The sequence below is a fragment of the Coregonus clupeaformis genome, chromosome 18 (genome assembly GCF_020615455.1).
Source record: "Coregonus clupeaformis isolate EN_2021a chromosome 18, ASM2061545v1, whole genome shotgun sequence".
Lineage (NCBI taxonomy): Eukaryota > Metazoa > Chordata > Actinopteri > Salmoniformes > Salmonidae > Coregonus > Coregonus clupeaformis.
This window is the reverse complement of record NC_059209.1, coordinates 53,273,053-53,296,790: the sequence shown is the minus strand read 5'-3', so window position 1 is coordinate 53,296,790 and position 23,738 is coordinate 53,273,053. Positions and strand designations below refer to the sequence as shown.

Genomic DNA, 23,738 nt, shown 5'->3' with positions numbered 1-23,738 from the left:
CGTGGTAATAATAATAATCCTAACATAATTTCATGTTACTGTGATACCTGATTGTCCTAATACAACTAGTAATACTGACAGGAGGAACAGAGAAATAGTCTGTCGAAATCGGTGCAGCCAGATGGGTTCTCAGTTCATCGTGCAGACAGAAATAAATATCTCTCCAGGAAGCTGAAGGGCGGAGGTGTGTGTTTCATGATTAACGACTCATGGTGTAATTGTAGTAACATACAGGAACTCAAGTCCTTCTGTTCACCCGAACTAGAATACCACAATCAAATGCATTATCTCCCAAGAGAATTTTCTTCGGTTATAGTCACGGCCGTGTATATCCCCCCTCAAGTCGATACCACGACAGCCCTCAAAGAACTTCACTGGACTTTATGCAAACTGAAAACCACATATCCTGAGGCTGCATCTATTGTAGCTGGGGATTTTAACAAAGCAAATTTGAGGACTAGGCTGCCGAAGTTCTATCAACATATTGACTGTTGTCCTCGGGATGCAAAAATTCTCGACCATTGCTATTCGAACTTCCGGGATGCATATAAGGCCCTCCCCTGCCCTCCTTTCGGCAAATCTGACCACGACTCCATTTTGCTCCTCCCTTCCTATAGGCAGGAACTCAAACAGGAAGTACCCGTGCTAAGGACTATTCAACGCTGGTCTGACCAATCGGAATCCACGCTTCAAGATTATTTTGATCACGCGGACTGGGATATGTTCCGGGTAGCTTGCGAAAATAATTTAGACTAATACACTTAAACGGTGACTGAGTTTATCAGGAAGTGTATAGTAGATGTTGTGCCCACTGTGACTAAAACCTACCCTAACCAGAAACCGTGGATAGATGGCAGCATTCTCGCAAAACTGAAAGCGCGAACCACCGCATTTAACCATGGCAAGTTGACTGGGAATATGGCAGAATACAAACAGTGTAGCTATTCACTCCGTAAGGCAAATAAACAGGCAAAACATCAGTATAGAGACAAAGTGGAGTCGCAATTCAACGGCTCAGACATGAGACGTATGTGGCAGGGTCTACAGACAATCATGGACTACAAAATTAAAACCAGCCACGTCGCCGACACCGACGTCTTGCTTTCGGACAAGCTAAACACCTTCTTCGCCCGCTTTGAGGATAATACAGTGCCACCGACGCGGCCCACTACCAAGGACTGTGGGCTCTCCTTCTCTGTGGCTGACGTGAGTAAGACATTTCAGCATGTTAACCCCCGCAAGGCTGCCGGCCCAGATGGCATCCCTAGCCGCGTCCTCAGAGCATGCGCAGACCAGCTGGCTGGTGTGTTTACCGACATATTCAATCTCTCCCTATCCCAGTCTGCTGTCCCCACATGCTTCAGGATGGCCACCATTGTTCCTGTACCCAAGAAAGCAAAGGTAACTGAACTAAATGACCATCGCCCCATAGCACTTACCTCTCATCATGAAGTGCTTTGAGAGACTAGTCGAGGATCATATCACCCTAGACCCACTTAAATTTGCTTACCACCCTTAATAGATCCACAGACGATGCAATCGCCATCACACTGCCCTATCCCATCTGTTCAAGAGGAATACCTATGTAAGAATGCTGTTCATTGACTATAGCTCAGCATTCAACACCATAGTACCCTCCAAGCTCATCATTAAGCTCGAGGCCCTGGATCTGACCCCCGCCCTGTGCAACTGGGTCCTGGACTTCCTGACGGGCTGCCCCCAGGTGGTGAAGGTAGGAAACAACACCTCCACTTTGCTGATCCTCAACACTGGTGCCCCACAAGGGTTCGTGCTCAGCCCCCTCCTGTACTCCCTGTTCACCCATGACTGCATAGGATATTACTGCACTGTCGGAGCTAGAAGCACAAGCATTTCGCCTACACCCGCAATAACATCTGCTAAACACGTGTATGTGACAAATACAATTTGATGGGTACATAACAAAACTCTACTACACAAGACTAACCTGCCGCATGCCATTTGTTGACCTGCTATACATAAATACATGTTTTACAGGCAGGGTTGGGTAGGTAACTTTCTAAATGTAATCCGTTACATTTACTAGTTACCTTTGTTGTGCATCAGCAGTTTTTCTGTAGTTATGTCAGCTAACAATTTTTTGATTGGTAAGTTTGTCTAGCCAGCTATCTAAACTTGTATTAATCATGGCCGAATACCGACTGGGCACACAGGGCACATGCCCAGGGGCCCTAACCTCCATGAGGTCCCCATTGATTTTGTTAATCACTCTCACTCAGATATCATTAACATGGCATACGTCATGGCAAAATGTGTGAAATTGCAAGTAATTAGCTTTAAAACTGCAATATTTTATCTACGCCCCATGACAAAATGTGTAGAATTGCAGGAAATAAACTTGCTCTCTGCTGTCAAGAGGGGGGCGAATAAATCTAGCTTAGGGCCCCCAAAAGGCTAGGGCCGGCCCTGAATCAGTTACCCAACCAAGGCAGGGCCCCCAGTTACCCATGTGGGCCCCATACCTCCTCTCCCCATCTGATGATTAGCAGAGCGGCAGCAGTCTATCTACACTTATCTACACAGGAGAGGGCTCCTGTGGTTGGTGGTTGCAGTAAAAAAAAAGTATATATATATATACACACATTTCCATTTTTCTCTGCCTCAAGGGTCCCCTACGGGCTTTGGGCCCGGGGCTTGAGCCCCTGCAAGCCCCTGCATTAAACCGGCCCTGGATCCGCACTATGCAGTTGTTGCAAGGGCACATTTGTCATTGGCTGTCCACTGGTCGCAAAAACAATGATCGATAGGCAGCGTAAACGTATTCAATTCAACCATTATTGGGTTAAAATACACATATACAGGGCATTTGTGAACAGCCATCCACAATACATAAAGACACAAAAAGCTAAATGAGAGAGCAGCAGCGTGAATCACATCAATGCGTTATGTAGATATCAATAATAAGTGATATCTGTATCGCCCGTAGGCTACACCACTGCTGTCGTCCTTACCTCCAAGCTTTTATTCAAATTGGATAATCTTTGGATGCCGACAGCAGTCACACAATTGGAAGACATAGCTTGGACTGTAGCCTATAAAAGCCTATTCCTGCTCTTTTCCCGCGATCCATCAAACGCATTTGGTGTGTCATCATAGTGGTCTCTGACTTGTGGTCAGACTTGCTCAGGCAGAACAAACTCAAACTTGTACCTTTTTTTAACGCTGATTTGAATGTCATTGAGAAAACAGAAAGGTGTCAACGTATTTGTTTTGCAAACATACATTCTGAAAAGTAATCATAGAAGTAATAATCACAAGTAAGTGTAATTTGATTACAATATTTTAGCTGGTAATGTAACAGGGTTGGGGAGTAATGGATTACATATGGATTGCAAAAAAAAAACGGTAACTGTAATCCGTTATTTCCCAACTCTGTTAACAGGACAACGAACATGACAGATCTGCTACCAGGCTAGACCCAGAGACCCTCCTTTTAATTTAAACAGACCCTCCTTTTCATTTCATTTAAATAACCTTGAACCAACACATCTCATATATCCACTAGATATCTCCATGGAGGGATACTACAGAGCAGCTCAGCAGAGAGAGAGAGAGCGAGAGAGAGCGAGAGAGAGCGAGAGAGAGCGAGAGAGAGCGAGAGAGAGAGAGAGCGGCTAGCTCTGTTTAACCTCAGTCCCCACAGACACTATTGGATTACTGCAGCAGATAGATGACATAAAGGCTAATCAATAGTGGGGCAGCAATGCAGAGAGCTGAAAACTGCCAGGCTTCCTTGACATTAAATAATATAATATAATATGCCATTTAGCAGACGCTTTTATCAAAAGCGACTTACAGTCATGTGTGCATAAATGTTTACGTATGGGTGGTCCCGGGGATCGAACTCACTACCCTGACGTTACAAGCGCCATGCTCTACCAATTGAGCTACAGAGGACCATTAAGCCTTCACAACCCCGACTGATGGATGTTAAACAAGCCCAGAAGATTTCTGGCACGGACAAAGTGAGTGGGCTACATGAAGAGGCAGTTTAGCTCCACGGATCTACAGTATTAAGATACTCAATTGCTGCCTTTCTTGGCTAGGATACACTTGAGATTTAAAGAGATTCAAATATTGCTGGAACCGCCATGGTAAAATAAAGAATCGATAAAATTACCTCCAGTTTGTTTATATTGGCTTTATAAGATATCACTTTAGACAACACTATCTCTCTGGAAGATACACTGAAACATATCATATACCTCCGTTAACTACATCAGAAGATTTAAGGACTAAGTAAGGATACAATCCTAGACTGATTAGGAGCTGGCTAACCGTGGTGGTTGTGGGCTCCCTCCCGTCCCCAGCAGATGTGCCTGCTTGACTGTGTAATCTCTTTTTGTTCCTCTCTGGAGGTTCCCGCTTCAGTCTCCTAATTGGGTAGTGTCAGACCAAGCCTTATGAAATTGGAAATTGTCACAGAAGTGTTCCGTTACAAAACAGACGCTGAGAAACTGAGTTTTAATGAAGCAGAGAAACCTAGCTGAGCTGAGGGAGATATGACTATATATAATGATCACTGCACAGGAGGAGAGAGAAAGAGAGAGATGCTCTCGTTTCTTTGTAAGGAGATGGAGTTCAATCCATTAAATAACAGCTCATCACAGCCCATGATGCTTTGCCAAACAGAAAGCAGCACCACCGCAGCCTTGTCCTGACTTCACCCTTCGGTGTAACTACAGTACATCACTATCACCACTCATAGAGACCACTAGGGATTAATATTTTCCCGAAAATCTACCAAATTTCAATACCTACTGCAAAAATCTGAAGTGGCCAATTAAAGCGTTTAAAACACAGATCGCACTCAGGACGCACCCAGAGTAAGCTATATAGTTGTTGAATCATACAAACTTTGCAATGGCAGTCAAACAAAAGTCAAATGACCAAAGTTGCTAACCTTGCTAGATAAACTCCAAACGAATGACAGAATATCTCCTATTTGGCAAAATCGAGTTGATGATTATACAGATCAGCTCATGAATAACGGGGAGGTGAAGAGAGGAAATTGTTTAAATATCAAGGTATCTTAACCGGGACCAACTCTGTAAAAAAAAAAAAAGTCCATATCTACTCTCATACCTTTTGTTGATCACACATTCTCTACCGAAGCTCTCATACGGGCAGCAATACGAGATAGCGCAGAGAAGCGAGGGAAATGTTACAGCGGTATTTTGACATGCATAGGCGAGACGTGCTTTGATAATGCAACCTATGGATTACAGAATAAAGTTAGGAATTTTCATGCGAGACAGGAGTCAATATTTTGGCCTTCAGTGGGATTGGTATAGGAAAATAGCCTAGGCTCTATATAAAGCTATATAAGGCTACTACGTGAGTCAATAAATAAATAATACACTTGATGTAGTCTACATTATTGCATGCTAAATGTTTCTGTTCAGTGATAGATGAGCAAACGAATAAATGAGCTACCACTTCCACTTGTCCAGCCAAAGTTCAATTAAACCACACATACAGACAGAGATTCAGTTAAACAAAATCCCATTGACTGATTATCAGACAAATCACAGGCTTTTGATCTGGAGTAGGAAAGGCTGAAGAGCAAAATCCGCTTGTATAACATGCTAGCAAAATGTTCTGATCAGCTAATATTTGAGCAAACTAGAATAAAGATAATCATTAGCACTCACCTCAATTTAGATAACATTTCCCTAGCCTAATTGTTACCAAATATCCAAACGGAGATTCAGCAACAACAAAAAAATCTAACATTGATTGATTTATCTAGACGAGTCCATGGTTGTCTCAAAGCAGTCCCAATCAAACCGTGCTGAAATGATAATCTAGGTGACCACACAACTATTGCTTTAAATTAGTATAACGGTTGGATATGACTTTGGGAATTTCAGTATAAGCAAGAATATATAAGAATTTGATACATGCCATCAATTGCATTAGCCTACTTGATTCTAGTATTTTCATCATTCAGTTCATCATAACTAAAGTTGTCCTCTCTCTGCGCTTTTCCTAGGCCCAATGGCCGTTTCCTCGCCTCCTCACTCCGCTGCAGCTCGCCTCCACTGTGATGTTCTCAACACCAGTTTAAATCAATATAGCCTACTGTTTTCTAGAAATCTGGCTTTTTTTCGAGTTCATTTCATTTCTGTGATGTCGGCCCAGGCTCGGGCTTCAGCTCACTGGGCTTGGGTCGGACCGGATAAAATGTTCAGTTCTGATAAGAACTCTAAACTGCATTCGGGTCTTGTGTGCACTCCAGCAGTGTCAATTATGCGTGTGCTTTTAATTTATGGCGACTTTGTGGGAAGTAAATACACTAGGCTAAAGGCTTCCAAGGCTAAAGGCTTCCATGTGACAACCTGTTTGGATAATGTGCTATCATATTTTGTGGAATTGCATTACTGTGACATTAGGTGAAATGTTGTAATTTCCCGTATCTTTCATTACATTTTTTGGGTAAATGTGAAGAGTGTTCCTGGGACAGTCCCGGGAAACGGTGTTAATCCCTAGAGATCACACAACACAGCTCATCCAGTCAAAACAGCTTGCTTGATAGATTAGATTAGATTAATAGATTGATAGAGAGATAGATAGAAATGAGAAATAACAACCCTGAAAGCAAATATCTACTGCATCCATTGCTACACTACCTACACTGCCTCAGTGTCCTAAACAACTCTACATAAGTGGAGCATTGAACAATGAGCAGGTAAAGTTACGGCCAGTTCTGTAACTGTTCCACATTCTGCTACAGACAGTTAGAGCCTGCCTGTGGATCCTCTGGGATGTTCCTACATACACCACTCCTCTGAGAGAGGAACAGGGCTGCAGGCTAACTGTTTAGAACAGTCCACTGCACCTGGAAACAACTGAGTCCTACCACAGAGCTAAAGTCTAAACACAGACACTGCTGCTCAATTGAACAGAGAGCAAGCGATACAGTATGAAACATTAGCAGCACAGAATAAGGAAGAGCACTCTATTGAATTGTGGTTCACCTCCAGTATCATTATGTGGATAATCTATACATGCATTTTCAACTATTCAATTACCTCTACTCCATAGAATAAATGGAGTTAATGGAGTGGAATAGAGTACAGGGGTGTCCTTTCTACGCAGATAGACTAGAGTATATAATTGGTAGGTACACATAACTCATTATGATGCCATCATATGACCTTTTACCATTGGCATACAGGGCCAGAGAGAGAAAGAGAGTGAGAGAGAGAGAGAGAGAAAGAACACTTTAAAAGTCTCTCTGTTTAATGACTACATATATGATCTTTCAGAAGTGTAGTGAAGAAAGAGAAGGATAGAAAGAGAGAGAAAGACAAAGAAAAATAAGGGAAGTTAGAGTGAAAGTAAACACAAGGAGAAAAAGGGGGTGACAGAGGAGTAAAGAAAGAAATGAAAACAGAAAAAGAAGATAGAAAAAGATGAGGAGAGAGAGAGGAAGAGAGTCAGACAGCAAGAGGCTGGAGAGGGTTACAGAGAGAGCAAGAGAGAGAGAGGGTTAGAGAGAGTTAGAGAGAGAGGGTGGGTTAGAGAGAGAAAGGGTTGAGAGAGAGTGGGTTAGAGAGAGAGAGGATTAGAGAGAGAGAGAGGGTTAGAGAGAGACAGGGTTAGAGAGAGAGAGTGGGTTAGAGAGAGAAAGGGTTGAGAGAGAAAGGGTTGAGAGAGAGGGTTAGAGAGAGAGAGAGAGGGTTAGAGAGAGAGAGAGGGTTAGAGAGAGAGAAAAGGTTAGAGAGAGAGAGAGAGAGAGAGCACTGTAGAGGAATCTGTGTGTGTGTGTTTGTTATTCAGGGAATGTCTCTCTTTCTCCAGCAGCACTGTGCAGCAGAGCAGAGGGGAGGGAGAGGAGTGGAGCCGAGAGGAGTGGGTCACTCTTTGTGCCCACAGAGTCACATGGCCCCAACAGTAGGGAGGGAGAAGGGTGAGAAACACAGAGAGGGATAGAGAGAGGGACAGAGACAGTGTAGCAGCAACAAGAGGGAATAGGGAGAGTGAAAATGAGAGTGAAAGCGAAAAGAGAGAGACAGAAAGCGGGGTCGAAAGAATGAGAGAGGGGATAGAAAGAGGGAGAATGGTTTATTAAAGTAAGGAAAGAGAAGTAGAGAGAGAGAGGTAGAGGGCAAGCTAGATATCTTCCTTTGGGACCATTGCTTATAAGATTTTACAGCTCCAGTCCTCTCATATAACCTGGTGTTTGTTTGCACAGTGGTTTCTATGACAGTGCTCTACTGTCTTATGATGTTCTGGTAGCCAGGGAGAGGAATGTCCAACCAGCCTAACTGACATCTGCATGTGGACTGGGAGACAATAGAGGGTTTGATGAGCTAGAGTCAACATAGACGTTTACTTGACAGAAAGGTCAATACAATGCAATATGAAGCAGCTTGGGAAAGCCCTGCAATCAAACCAAAATAAATGCTTAGCGCATAGGGTCTGACAGAGACAACTATAGCTATAGACAGTGATATGGATATGGCATCGAGGCTAAAACATATGCGTGAGCACCAGTGTTCTCGTCTCATTCAGCAGCCACGCTGTTATAGGAGAGCTCTAAAATTGCTGGCAAGCTAACAATGTCCACAAATTAGCCTACACTCCAAACCATAACAGTCTACCCACTGTCAACAAAAACAGGACACTCAGAGAGAATGAAGCCTAATCCAGTGCAAGGTCCTCTCCCTAACCAGCAATGTGTTACCAAGAATCAAAACGAGAATCAAAACGTGGCCCTGATGTTATTATATTACAGTTCCTTTAGCACAGCACCTTGTGAGATATGATAACTATGCATTTACTAGAGGTGTTGAGCGAGGTGACACAATCATAAATATTCATGGGGCTGCTACATGCGGACGCGAGTGGCCATGTTTGTTGTTGTGAGAGGCGATCAGGCGTGGCGGCCGAGGGGACAGGGTCACCCTCCCATCACTGATCTTGGGCCAGGAGCTGAAGGAAGGAAGGAAGGAAGGAAGGACACAGACAGACAGACAGAGAGAGAGAGACAGAGAGAGAGAGAGAGAGAGAAAGAAAGAAAAGAAAGGACAGCACAGAGAGGGCTTTCTTTATAACTACCACACACTCCCTCTACCTCCTAGCCTCACCCTTTCCTCATGCACACTCTCACAACATAACGATCTCTTTCTTTCTCTCACTCACTCACTCTCCTATTCTCCCTCTCCTCATCGGTCTTCCTTTCAGTCTCCCTATCCAGGCCCCAGTGTGGGCCTCTCCTAGCCTTTCCCTTGCCAGGACAGAGAAGGGGGAGAGTGGGAGCTCAGCATGACCAAAACAACAACAACAACAACAACAACAACAACAACAACATGACCTACAGCTACAGCCAATCGGAATCCCAAGAGACAAATAACAACGAACCAATCCCTGGGCAGAGAATCAAACACCAGCCAATTTCTATCTATCAGATGATTTGACAGCCTATGCCTATGTAGCTCTGGTGGTCTTCTTACGGAGTTAGTACCATCTCAGAGGCTGCCAAAGAAACTGTGGGGCCAGGAAGGGGAAATTAGTCATTTGGAGGTCATTAAGATCAAACAGATGAAAAAGGGCATTTCTCCATCTAGATTCAGCTGCTATTATACAACCAAGAGGACAGAGAGTTTTTAAACAGTCACTGACAGTCTCTCCTCACTGATAAACACATTTCCTTAGTGTTGCCAATGAGAGCGAATGCCACATGTTGAATCAGAGCTATAGAGAACTTGCAGTGAAAGAATCCAAAGAATGTACAGTAATACATGTTAAAGTGGAAGTAAGTCATTTCAGAAGCTTGTAAGATTCATTACTTACCAACCACAGCTGCTAATCCCAATAAAACTACATCATGTTTTAACGTTTACCTTCCTTGCTTTGCTAGTAATGTGTTCTCTCTCTTTTTCCTAAACAAACCACAGTACATTTAAACAACGTTTTGACTGAAACACTTCACAGGAAGCATGTATACTCAGGGCATGTTGTGGTGTTCTGAGAACAGCTTTTTAAAGGGTTGTTCAGAGAAACTCAACAGTGAAGCTGGTTTATCAAGCCCATTATGGCCATCTGATCTAACTTGATCTTGTTGGACCACATCAAACCCAAGACTTTCAAATTCACTTAATTTCCAAGTACATAATATGCATTTCCTAGAGAAACACCAATTAGATGTAACGTACGTTAGAGGACTACTTTAGAGTTGTTATATACATCAGTGGATCTGAGAAATAGACCATGTAAACATAGGATTATGTGTAGAGGTTTCAGCCCTCCGCAGCGGCACTTCAACTGAGCTCAGAGGAAAGAACTGCCTATTGCCTATACAGTATGTACTGTACATGTATATTTACTCTGAACCGCAGGATGAAGGCCAATTGCAGCCATTGCACATTCATTTAGCTTTCATTATGGTCATGTCAAACAGATGCTGAAAAACAGAGTTTTCATGAAGCAGAGAAACCTCGCTGAGGTAAGGGAGATATGACTAGGGTCATTTCCATGTAAAAGGGCCCATGAGCACCAACATGAGATGTTCAGAGGAGCATATCAAATGAAAGCTAAGAGTCTTGAATTTTGAGAAATTAAGGCATATATAAATGTTTCAACCATTTTCTATCCTAGAAATTAGGAATAAGCAAAGGCTTTGATTTCTTGTCAAACAGATGGAAAAGGGGTCTTAGAAAACATCTACATCAAAACACAGTAAAGACCCCTGCCAACCCCTGCCAACTAATACCAACACATATTTAGTTAAAGATAATTTGTTCTGGCTTCTGTAAGTTTAAGAAACATTGCCTTGTGCCTTGTAATTCCTTTACCAAAAATCCACATATCTTTAAGGTATTTTCTCATTTGAGGAGGGAGGATAATGAAAGTTCACAGAAGTAACAAATAAAGGTAGACATAGTAGTACCATCAATTAGTTAGTGTTTTTACTGATATACATGGTGTTTATTAAGTGATTAAACTCAAAATTCTGTTACCAAATCAGTTCTTTCCGCTGATAACTGTTTTCTTTCTCTTTCGGTCATCTGGTGGTCAAAGCAAAAGTGTAAAAAGTCTGGACAACCCCTCCCTCTCAACCTCTCCCTCCAATTAATGTCACCTCTTCCGGCTCTTACTGACACCTACCCATGAGCCCCCTCTCTTTCCATTTACTGTAACCATCATCCTCACCCACTTAGCAATGGACGTTGAAAAGTAGTTGAAATATGGTCAGTCCGCCCTGGCTTTGATTTCAACATCCACAGACGTCTGGACCAGCCTTAATTTGGGCCAAACATAGATGTCCATGATTGGTTCAGATTTGGTTCGGTCCGGACCAAATCTGAACCAATAACAGACGTCTTTGTTTCACAAGTTTGGACAGCACAGTATACATTACATTACAGTAAAGTAGATCACAGTAGAGTACAGTTCAGTAAAGAAAAGTAGAGTATAGTACAGTAGAGTAAAATAGAGTGAAGTAGAGTTCAGTACAGTACACAGTAGAGCACACTAGAGTTGAGTACACTATAATGTACTGTACTGTATTGCACTGTACTCTACTGAGCTGTACTTTGATGTCCAAACTTGTGAAACATAGACGTCTATGATTGGTTTAGATTTGGTCTAGTCCGGACCAACCAAATTTGGTCTTGTTTGGTGGCGGAGCTCATTTAAAGCAAAGGAAGATATTGCATATTTCTACCTGTGTGTACCTATTTAGGATACATCACCATGAAGAGAATGACTTATGTATTCATAATTATGTATTTCTGTGTAGTACAGATCAGGGACCCATGATGAAATTCCACAATTCTGTTACCGGGTGCAAATCCACTTCACTTACTGTGGTTCGATAACCAAAAGAGATTGTCATAGCTGACACCCCATTCTTTCTTCAGACATATTTTAATGTTTATTCGTAACAACTATTTATGAGTTTTTGGAAAACGTGGTCACATAAAAAACTTCTGTTACCAAACTTTGCAGTTCTTCCAGTAAATGTGTTTTTGTCAAATGTTCAGTGTAAATTGTTAAATGTAGTCCTTGTGCATTGAGTTGTATGGTTTGTTAAACTTTGAAATAAAAGGTTTTTGTTTGGCATACATTTTCAGTCTCAGCGCAAGTCCGTTACCGTGCAATTGCCCTTATCAAATGCACAACTGCTGATGGTTCAGCCTGCCCAGTCAAAAGGGGTCAAACACAGCCCTAGGCAAAGACTCAGTCTATAAGTTCTAGAACAACAAGCGCCTTCAGAACCACCTGTTTCCTGTCTGAAATCAAGGGCAGCGGTATTGGTATTTGCATGGTTAAGGTAAGGGTAAGGGTTAAGGTAGGGACATCCCATGGATCCCAGATACGGTTACTGCTAAGGTTTTGCCCCCTCTTCCTCCTCTACAAGGTTATTCCTATCCATGGAAATCAACCATACATACAGTAGGAGAAAACTGGGACTTAACACAGCGACTGCACAAACAGTACTTACATGTATGACTTTAAAGATAGTAAAGTACAGAATGTAACAGTAGTATTATAACTGATGGTCAACCTACACTACATGACCAAAAGTATGTGGACACCTGCTTGTCGTACATCTCATTCCAAAATCATGGGCATTAATATGGAGTTGGTCCCCCCTTTGCTGCTATAACAGCCTCCACTCTTTTGGGAGTTTTTTGGGGAGAGTTTCTATTGGACAAATTCAGGTATGTTTATCCCCGTTTTGTTCTGTTTGCTTCCGTTTAAGAAACGTTTTTCAACAGAATCGGCGGAATGAATACACCCCTGATCACGTGTAAACACAGTTCACTTTCATAGCAGCCACATTGTATTCCTTCTCGCATCTATGCCCTCTCCTCCTCCCACCTTTTCCCTTCGCTTGTGGACTTCAATGCACAACACTTCAGCTGTATGTGACCAGTCTAAAAAACCTTTCCAAGCCAAACCATATCATAACCACTACACACAGCCTACACAGTTGTCACCATATTAGCTAATGTAAAATCATAGTCAACATAGCTAATAGAAATAATGTGTTAGTAAACCCACTACAATCATGCAGTAACGTTACAGTGTACAGTCAGTTAGCAGTTTAGCACTTACACCGGTGGCAATAAATTAGTAAAACCAAAAGCTTACCTTGACTTGGAAGAATTCCAGTGTTATGTTGGATAGTCATAGCCCAGATAACTAACATAGCCTTCCTCTGTTTGAGCAGGCTAAACTAGCTAGCTGCATTTGCTAGCTAAGTAAGTCAAACTGAAAAAATTACAAAATCTCTCTCTCTTGCTTCTCCTTCATTTTGGAATAAATTAATTTGTTAAAAACTGTTCAACTATTGTCTTTCTCTCTCTTTGAGTCAACTACTCACCACATTTTATGCACTGCAGTGATAGCTAGCTGTAGCTTATGCTTTCAGTACCAGATTCATTCTCTGATCCTTTGATTGGGTGGACATGTCAGTTCATGCTGCAAGAGCTCTGATAGGTCTTCCTTCGGAAGTTGTCATCATTTCTGTGCAAATTAATGTAAGGGGGTGAGAACCATGAGCCTCCTAGGTTTTGAATTGAAGTCAATGTACCCAGAGGACGGAAGCTAGCTGTCCTATTATTTGGTGACGTGATTATATTTAGTATCGTTTTATCTAAAAAGGATAACTTTTTAGAGCCTCCACTGATGTCATTGTATGCTGTAGCGTTAAGATTTCCCTTCACTGGAACTAAGGGGCTAGTCCGAACCATGAAAAACAGCCCCAGACCATTATTCCTCCTCCACCAAATTTTACAGTTGGCACTATGCATTCGGGCAGGTTGCGTTTTCCTGGCATCCGCCAAACCCAGATTTGTTCGTCGGACTGCCAGAGGGTGAAGCGTCATCATCACTCCAGAGAACGCGTTTCCACTTCTCCAGGGTCCAATGGCGGTGAGCTTTACACCACTCCAGCCGACGCTTGGCATTGCACATGCTGATCTTAGGCTTGGAAACCCATTTCATGAAGCTTCCGACGAAGAGTTATTGTGCTGACGTTGCTTCCAGAGGCAGTTTGGAACTCGGTAGTGAGTGTTGCAACCAAGGACAGGCAATTTTTACGCGCTACACGCTTCAGCACTCGGCGCTCCCATTCTGTGAGCTTGTGTGGCCTACCACTTCATGGCTAAGCCGTTGTTGCTCCTAGACATTTCCACTTCACAATAACATCACTTATAGTTGACTGGGCAGCTCTAGCAGGGCAGACATTTTACGAACTGACTTGTTGGAAAGGTGGCATCCTATGACGGTGCCACGTTGAAAGTTACTGAGCTCTTCAGTAAGGCCATTCTACTGCCAATGCTTGTCTATGGAGATTGCATGGCTGTGTGCTCAATTATATACAACTAGCAGAAACGGGTGTGGCTGAAATAGCCAAATCCACTAATATGAAGGGGTGTCCACATATTTCTGGATATATACTGTATAAACCTTTGTTTTCAACTTCTCAGTGGTGCAACACATGTTCAAATGCACAAAAGGCAGCAAAGAAGATAGAATGAAAAAAAGAAAAAGAACGAGAGAAAAAGAGAAACAGAGGAAGGAGGACTGATATGAAGAAGCGTAACACATAACACAAAAACAGTCAGGAGCAAAGTGCCGGATTTCATTATAAAAACTAAACGCTGCTAGCTCTGTACCAGGACATCTAAAACCAATGTTCCACCTCTTCAACCTCCACATAAGGACAAGGCACGCCAGTCAGCAAGCCAGTCCAATCAGTCAGATAGTAAGAGTCACAGACAGCAGTGGTTTAAAGTGCTGAGACCTTCAGTGTCCCCCGGGTTATGTAATCGTGTCTCAAATGAGACTCACATTACTGCTATTATGGCCCCATCTATCTATCAGTCCTCCAGTGTACTGTCATATACCTGAGTAGTACAGTGTGACTGTCTGACGATGCTCTTCGACCCAGGAACACACTCATACCCCTAAGGCTGCGGATTGCAGAAACATGTTATTGATTGTAACTGTCCTCTTATTCTTCTTGCATACAGGCAGAATTCAGACCACAGTCACTCGTCGATGTCTAAACTAAGAATAGTCTGTGGATCTCTCATGACTGTTACAGCTAAATGTTCCCTTTAAACTGCATGCGCCGCACAGAAGAAATATCAGTGTGCGCAGAGAAGCATGAGATTGAACTTCACTCAATTTTCTAGTTTTCCCCGTTAGTTAACACTATCAACGTTTCCCTTTACTATGGGAATTGTGATCGAATCAATGCAATATTAGCCACTTTTAATGCAACGTACCGAAACAAAACGAACTATGCAAGACTTAGTATGCAAAACGAACTATGCAAGAGATTTTGTTGTAGGCAGAACGCATCAGAGTAGGATTCTATTGCATTGACAGGCACAACTCATACTCTACACCCATACAGTGCATTCAGAAAGTATTCAGACCCATTGACTTTTTCCACATTTTTTTACGTTACAACCTTATTCTAAAATGGGTGAAATTGTTTTTTTCCCCTCATCCATCTACACATAATACCCCATAATGACAAAGTGAAAAAACGGAAATATCACATTTACATAAGTATTCAGACCCTTTACTCAGTACTTTGTTGAAGCACCTTTGGCAGCGATTACAGCCTTGAGTCTTCTTGGGTATGACGCTACAAGCTTGGCACACCTGTATTTGGGGAGTTTCTTTCTTCTCTGCAGATTCCCTCAAGCTCTGTCAGGTTGGATGGGGAGCGTCGCTGCACAGCTATTTTCAGGTCTCTCCAGAGAAGTCCGGGCTCAAATGAGCCACTCAAGGGCATTCAGAGACTTGTCCCGAAGCCAATCCTGCGTTGTCTTGGCTGTGTGCTTAGGGTCGTTGTCCTGTTGGAAGGTGAACCGTCGCCTCAGTCTGAGCGCTCTGGAGCAGGCTTTCATCAAGGATCTCTCTGTACTTTGCTCCGTTCATCTTTCCCTCGATCCTGACTAGTCTCCCAGTCCCTGCTGCTGAAAAACATCCCCACAGCATGATGCTGCCACCACCATGCTTCACTGTAGGGATGGTGCCAGGTTTCCTCCAGACATGACGCTTGGCATTCAGGCCAAAGAGTTCAATCTTGGTTTCATCAGACCAGAGAATCTTGTTTCTCATGGTCTGAGAGTCCTTTAGATGCTTTTTGGCAAACTCCAAGTGGGCTGTCATGTGCCTTTTACTGAGGAGTGGCTTCCGTCTGGCCACTCTACCATAAAGGCCTGATTGGTGGAGTGCTGCAGAGATGGTTGTCCTTCTGGAAGGTTCTCCCATCTCCACATAGGAATTCTGGAGCTCTGTCAGAGTGACAATCGGGTTCTTGGTCACCTCCCTGACCATGGCCCTTCTCCCCCGATTGCTCAGTTTGGCCGGGCGGCCAGCTCTAGGAAAAGTCTTGGTGGTTCCAAACTTCTTCGATTTAAGAATGATGGAGGACACTGTGTTCTTGGGGACCTTCAATGCTGCATAAATTTTTTTGGTAGCCTTCCCCAGATCTGTGCCTCGACACGATCCTGTCTCGGAGCTCTACGGACAATTCCTTCGACCTCATGGCATGGTTTTTGCTCTGACATGCACTGTCAACTGTGGGACCTTATATAGACAGGTGTGTGCCTTTCCAAAACAAGTCCAATCAATTGAATTTACCACAGGTGGACTCCAATCAAGTTGTAGAAACATCTCAAGTTGATCAATGGAAACAGGATGCACCTGAGCTCAATTTCAAGTCTCATAGCAAAGGGTCTAAATACTTATGTAAATAAGGTATTTCTGTTTATTTTTTATTTTTAATACAATTGCAAACATTTCTAAAAACCTGTTTTCGCTTTGTCATTATGGGGTATTATGTATAGATATATGAGGAAATTGTTTTATTTCATCCCTTTTAGAATAAGGCTGTAACGTAACAAAATGTGGAAAAAGGGAATGGGTCTGAATACTTTCCGAATGCACTGTATTCGTTAGCAATTGAGCTGTGGACAAGGTTAGACAGAATAACTCATGAGTCTGTGTGAACAGGTACATGCCACTCCAGTTCCTTTCCAGCTGGAAAATATGACATAATGTCTCAGGGAGGCATGACTCTGCTATGACAAGCCTTATTTCAGAATGAGGACAGGGACAGCGCCAGACGGAACAAGGCTGTTGCTCTGGTGATAATTTGTCAAAGAGGACAACATTTGCATGAGCTGCTTTCCCATTCAAACCCACAATGGCACGCTAACCTAACCCTGAGCTGGCCACCTCCACCTCACAGTCAAATCAGCAGGAAACAGGAAGATTATCAGGAACTCATGGACGCAATTTTCTCCATGACACCGCACCCCTTTTCCAGTGTAAGGTTTCCATAATGGATCCATTTTTCTCCATGACACCTTGTGACTGTTCCAAAGCGGTGTAAGGTGCCTATGATGGGAGGGGGAGAGTGATTGTGTTTGGGGAACTGGTGACAAGATGTTTTGGCTGGGCTATGCAAAACGCTGAGCTAATGGACAGAGCTTGTTCAACAAACCTGCCTAAACCGGATGAGTTCTAAGACATCCAATTTGAGGAAAACATCTCCCGACACTGTTTATTTGAACCTAGCCTCATGTAATGAAGGTGGAACAGTGAATCAGGCCTGTGTGATGAGTAATCTTGCCTGAGACCTGAAGACTGGTTTTCGCTCCTTGAGCTAATGACTAGGCTTTAGCTCAGCGGGCTAGCAGTCTAGTGGTATGCAGTCGACCCGGGTTCAACCCCCACCAGTCACACACGGTTGCTGGAGACACGGATTCCAGGTAGTTCACAGTTGACTAGAAGAAACCCGTAGAGGAAACCCAGCACCCTGTTGAACTGTTTATGTTCCCCACACTCTGCCCACAACAAAGAGACCAACATGGCTATGTGGTCTTGTCTGCTTCCTTGAGGGCTGACTCCAAGCGCTTGCCTTGCACACAGTCTTACAGTTAACCTTCCTGCAGCATGATCACATCCTCTGTGTGTGTGTGTGTGTGTGTGTGTGTGTGTGTGTGCCATTCAGAGGGTAAATGGGCAAGACAAAATATTTAAGTGCCTTTAAACAAGGTATGATAGTAGGTGCCAGGCATACCGGTTTGAGTGTGTCAAAAACTGCAAAGCTGCTGGGTTTTTCACGCTCAACAGTTTCCCATATGTATCAAGAATGGTGCACCACCCAAAGGACATCTAGCCAACGGCAGGCCAGTGTTCGAAAACGGGTAATTGATGAAAGAGGACAATGGAGGCTGACACGGATTGTGCATAGAAACAGATGGGCTACATTGTCAACTGACTGTCCAGGTCAACATTGGTGCCCAAAGACCCATAAAGGAATGCACAACTCGTCGTACCTTGACACGAATGGGGTATGGCAGCCAACGACCTAACAGAGTTCCACTTGCCTGGTCTGATGAATCCCAGTTCCTGCTGTTTCACACTGATGGGAGGACTAGGGTTTGGAAAAAAACACGAGTACATGCATCCATAATGCTGCGTGTCAACATTGCAGGCTGGTGGTGTGATGGTGTGGGTTGTGTTTTCATGGCACACATGGGCCCTTTGATAAAAGTGGAGCAACGTTTGAATGCCACAGGATATCTTAACATCATTGCCAATCAGGTGCATCCCTTCATGGAGGTAGTGTATCCATTTGCCAAAAAAGAAAAATCAGCAGGATAATGCACCATGCCACAAGGCTAGGATTGTCCAGGAATGGTTCCACGAACATGACAGGGAATTCAGCTTACTGACAAGTCACCAGATCTCAATCCAACTGAGCATCTGTGGGATGAGATGTAACAAGCTAATCGGAGTAGAGATCCTCTACCAGCCAACTTGACACAACTGTGGGAAGCATTGGAGTCAACATGGGCTAGCATCCCTGTGGAACGCTTTCAGTACCTTGTAGAGTCCATGCCCTGACGAATTGAGGCTGTTCTGAGGGCAAAAGGGGGTGCAACTCACTATTGGGAAGGTGTTTCTAATGTTTTGTACACTCAGTGTATTATCTTATCCCATTCCAATGGATTAGATATTAAATTGATATAATTTATGCCGTGCTGTTTTTTGTTTGTTGCTTAAAGTTGCGCTATGCAGATATTACTCTGCCATTTCCTGGTTGCTAAAACTCTAATAGTTTGCCTAATTTCAGTTTATATGACAAAATAAGCTAGTATAGTGTAGAGAATCATTGTACCATCTAAACCGCTGTGAAGTATATTTTCCATAACCTAAAATGTTGTTGTTTCAGCTGTTTGAAGCTGGTGTACAAAACTGAAAGTAAAAGACGCAAAAACACAACTTAGGAACGAGAAGCATAGAAATAGCGCACATAGAACAGATCTACCGCTTCTTAGACTTGCTTTCAAGTAGAATGATAGATCTATAGAGTACCACAGTATGAGTCATAATACCCATAAAACCTAGAGGTCAAACAAGGAAATGGTTCCAATCGTTTTTCCACAATTCATTTTTCCCATAGGGGATTTTACAAACACTTAAAATAAGGGTTGTGTTTCATGTAGGCTTACCCTGGCGGGACGTTTTGATAACCGTGTAAATCTCTCTAGGACAAGGTGACTTTTATCAATATATTTGCCTGTATTTAACACCCAAAAATGAAATACTAATTAGCTGCTAATTTGGCTATCATAAATAAACTACAAATGCCATGATGATCTGGACGAGACTGCTGAATCGAGGCAAAGGTAAGAATCTCTGGATTAACTATCTAATGTTAGCTCAATTTAGTAATTAATAAATTGGCTAAATTTCTTTAAATTGACAATTATGTGAACTGTCTTGTGCAAATTCTTTATTGACACAATAGCTGTTAGCAAATGTGTCAGCTAGACATGACGTGCAGGAGCTTGCAGGGATTTGTAGTCTTGCATGATGTCTACTTTCATGCTAATTAGCATTTTTGAATCTGAGAGTAAATAGAGACTAATATATTGATAAAAGTAATCTTGTCCGAGAGAGATTTACATGGTTATCAAAACTTCACGCCAGGGTAAACCTACAGGAAACACAGCCCTTATTTTAAGTGTTTCAACATTTCCCTATGGGAAAAATTAATGGTGGAAAAACAATTGGAACCATTTTCCTGTTTGACCGCTAGGTTTAATGGGTAGTATGACACCACCACTCTGTGGTTCTATAACTCACATTTCTATGTGAATTTGGTTGGGTCGCCCAAAAACGTACATATTGCCACTTTGAAGAAGAAATGGACATGATAAGTCACACACAATAGGTAATGTCCATGTGGTCCCCTGGGACTTCCCATGTTCATGTGAAACCTAGTCTGGTCCAGCAGCATATGTGCTCACAAGGTAGCTTTCTCTGAGTCATGTTTCCATTTGCCTTCCCTATGACTACGACCATACTGTATAATACTTGCCAGATCTCTCCATCACTCAGTATTCTAACAGAGGTATTTCACACATCCAGCCCCGTGTTTCTCTGCATCACAGTGGCCCGCAGTAGATGAGGCAGGCTGAGGGGAGGGTCGGCCTGCTAAGAGCTCTCAGCACAGGGGAGGAATGTAGCACACTACTGCAAAGAGCACTGGTAATGTGCTGGACAGTGAGGCTACTTTATGCTAGGCAAATGTAGCATGCTGCTACATGGATAATAGGAGGAGTGAGGAAATATGTTTGGCTTATATAGCATAACTAGGAGTTGTTCCTGACCATGTGACCTTACCAGGAAAAACTGTGCCTTAGTAATAAGCTTGGCTAGGGCCTCGTTATAGGCTAGTCTACTAGCTCAGGCTATGTCAGGAAAAACTCAGGAACCTGCATATAACACAGTCAAGACTGATGAGTCTGTGCTAGGCTAATGTAGCGTGTCACTGTAGTAACAGTAGACTAGTATTATGTGTACTGCTGATGAGTGAAGCTCAAAGTGGGAAACAAACATTGAAGAAATTTGACTGGCGCCCAGGGCAGCAGCCAACCTCACTGTTTGTCAAACACACACCTTAACACTACAATCACATACTGAGATGCTGGCTCGATGAACACACAACAGTAAAGTAGCTAGCTACTGTATATCATCTAGAATAGCTGTTAATAACAGTTTTGATAGAGTTAGTAATAGTAGGACAGTTTCAGTAGCCTTTTGCATTTTGATGTTACATAGAAAACAATGTGCATAATGTTTTATACAAAAAAATGGTATGGATCCTTCAAATTAAATTGCATCAGGTATTAAAAGAACAGGCATTGCTCAAATTCTGTAGTGATTATTTTCAGAGAAATCAAAAGGAGTGTGTGTGATCAAGGTTTAGGTTTAAGGTTAGGTTTTGGAGTTAAGGTTAGGGTAAGGTTTAGGGGTTAGGAAAAATAGGATTTTGAATGGGAATCAATTGTTTGTCCCCACAAGATTAGTTAAACAAGACTGTGTGTCCCTGAGGATGCCAGGTGTTGAAATGCCACAGGCTTCCCAGAGTCCTTGTCCTTGGAACAATGAGAAAGGTCTCCAACCCAGCCAATGTTGATAAAATAATGGGTCTCAGTAAATTGGTAGGCTTATTTTCCAGAAATCAACAACAGAAATGGGCTATTCTGCACAAACCCTATGTGATCATCAATAAGATGTCGGCAATTCAAACCATACAACTCTATGCACATTGCACAATGACTACTTTTAACAATTTCTACGGAAACAAACCATACAACTCCATGCACAAGGACAACTTTAAACAATTTCCACGGAAACGTTTACAAAAACACATTTACTTGAAGAACTAGTGCCGATGCAAAGTTGGGTAAAATAATGATGGTTTGTGCCGTCATTCTGTAAGCGTCACTCTAACCGTGGAATTGCACCAGTCCAGCGATTTATCACCAATTGTAAATTTGCAACTGCAGTGTTCAAGAACTGACCGCTTTCACATGTCGCAAACTCACAATATTTCAAATTAACCCCAAGCTAGGCGCCACTTCCCCGCAATATTACGTAATTTCACTTTTCCGAATAAACTGTGTTTCTCAGAGTAGGGCGAGGATGTGTTAAATTACTAAAATAGTCAATTCCGTGACCACCACTAACTAATAGGCTACAATTAAATGTTGATGAGAACAGAGCACCAGGAAACTTCATTGCCAATAGCCTGCACAAGAAAACACTTAAGTGCACCCCGATTACCTTGAATACAGCTGCAGTCTGGCAAGGTTTACTGCCAGCTGTTGACGTGAGGTAGCTGCTTATTCTGCTATTAATATTAATACTAATTAGTCTGACAGATTCTTCGACTGAGAAAAACACCTTTGCCGAGCAATTGCTTTAACGTCATCCTCATGTCACCTGACCAATATTCTCAATTTCAAATCGATAGCTCAATGGACAAGTAAATAAAAAATTATCAAGATCATGAATAACACCTCAATCTTACCAGCTGTTCGTCCTCGTTTGTGAAACGAAGTAGACCCGATTGATTGAAGTTGATCTTGTCTTTCCGTGGGACTAAAGGGAGTATTCCAGTCCCGGGTAGGCAATATTTACGAGAGAGCAATTGTGAGTGCGGATCCCTGTTTAACGTAGTTTATGCTGTAGCCTACTGACTGAGAGAGGAGTAGGCTTGGTTACACAGGTCTCATTCTCTGCCTCGGCATAACCAGGCATTCAGTGTACCAACCTACTCTGCTGTGATGCAGAACTTGAATCAGCAAGCCATCTACAGGGCAGTGATGGTAGGCTGCAAAATATTTTATTTTCACCACTGATCTGCCACTTGCAGGTGTATGGTGCATTTATTATGGCAAATATCGTTATTTAGTGGCTGAGGACGTCTGTTACATTTGTCTGCTAACAAAGTTGTGCAATTCAATTGCTGTCATTTCCATAACCCAACTAAAACCCACAGAGAACATGCAGAGGCACAGTTGACAAGGAAAAAAACCCTAGGTCGGAAGAAACCTTGAGAAGAACCAGACTCTGAGGGAGAGACAGTTGCTTGTTGTTGACAGTTGTTGACCGCTATCTGTTGTTTGTTTTGATTTTGATAAAAGGATGTGTATTTTTGAATGACAGTTGAGCATATACACAGTCTTTCTATTTTCCCCCTTCGATATTCTACACAAACCAACTCTAAATACATCAGTCAGGACTGGAGTTCACCTTCAAGTAGACCCAGAAAGTTGTAGAACATGTCTGACACTCACAAACACACACACACACACACACACACACATACAGTCTTGTACAGCTAACCTTGTGGGGACACACAATTCAGTCCCATTCAAAATCATATTTTCCCTAACCCTTAAACCTAACCCTAACCCGTACTCTTACCCTAACCCTAACCTTAACCCTAGCTCCTAACCCTAACCCTAAAACTAACCTTAGCCACTAACCCTAAACCTAATTCTAACCCTACCACTACAGTCGTGGTCAAATGTTTTGAGAATGACACAAATATTAATTTTCACAAAGTCTGCTGCCTCAGTTTTTATGATGGCAATTTGCATATACTCCAGAATGTTATGAAGAGTGATCACTATGAATTGCAATGAATTGCAAAGTCCCTCTTTGCCATGAAAATGAACTTAATCCCAAAAAACATTTCCACTGCATTTCAGCCCTGCCACAAAAGGACCAGCTGACATCATGTCAGTGATTCTCTCATTAACACAGGTGAGAGTGTTGACGAGGACAAGGCTGGAGATCACTCTGTCATGCTGATTGAGTTAGAATAACAGACTGGAAGCTTTAAAAGG

The 23,738-nt window shown here is 42.6% G+C and overlaps 1 protein-coding gene across 3 annotated transcripts in view; it reads right to left on the bottom strand.

Moving 5' to 3' along the window:
- The window catches only part of LOC121573452 (phosphatidylinositol 4-phosphate 5-kinase type-1 beta), a 69,443-nt gene extending 46,793 nt beyond the window's left edge, over nucleotides 1–22,650 (bottom strand). For 2 of the 3 annotated variants that reach the window (XM_041885459.2, XM_041885478.2), the window contains exon 1: nucleotides 22,415–22,650. The gene's annotated coding sequence lies outside the window, so the exon portion shown is untranslated. Of the gene's footprint in view, nucleotides 1–22,167; nucleotides 22,233–22,414 lie in introns of those variants that run through there. The other variant, XM_041885467.1, reaches the window with a different exon arrangement.
- Between the last annotated feature and the right edge of the window lie 1,088 nt (nucleotides 22,651–23,738).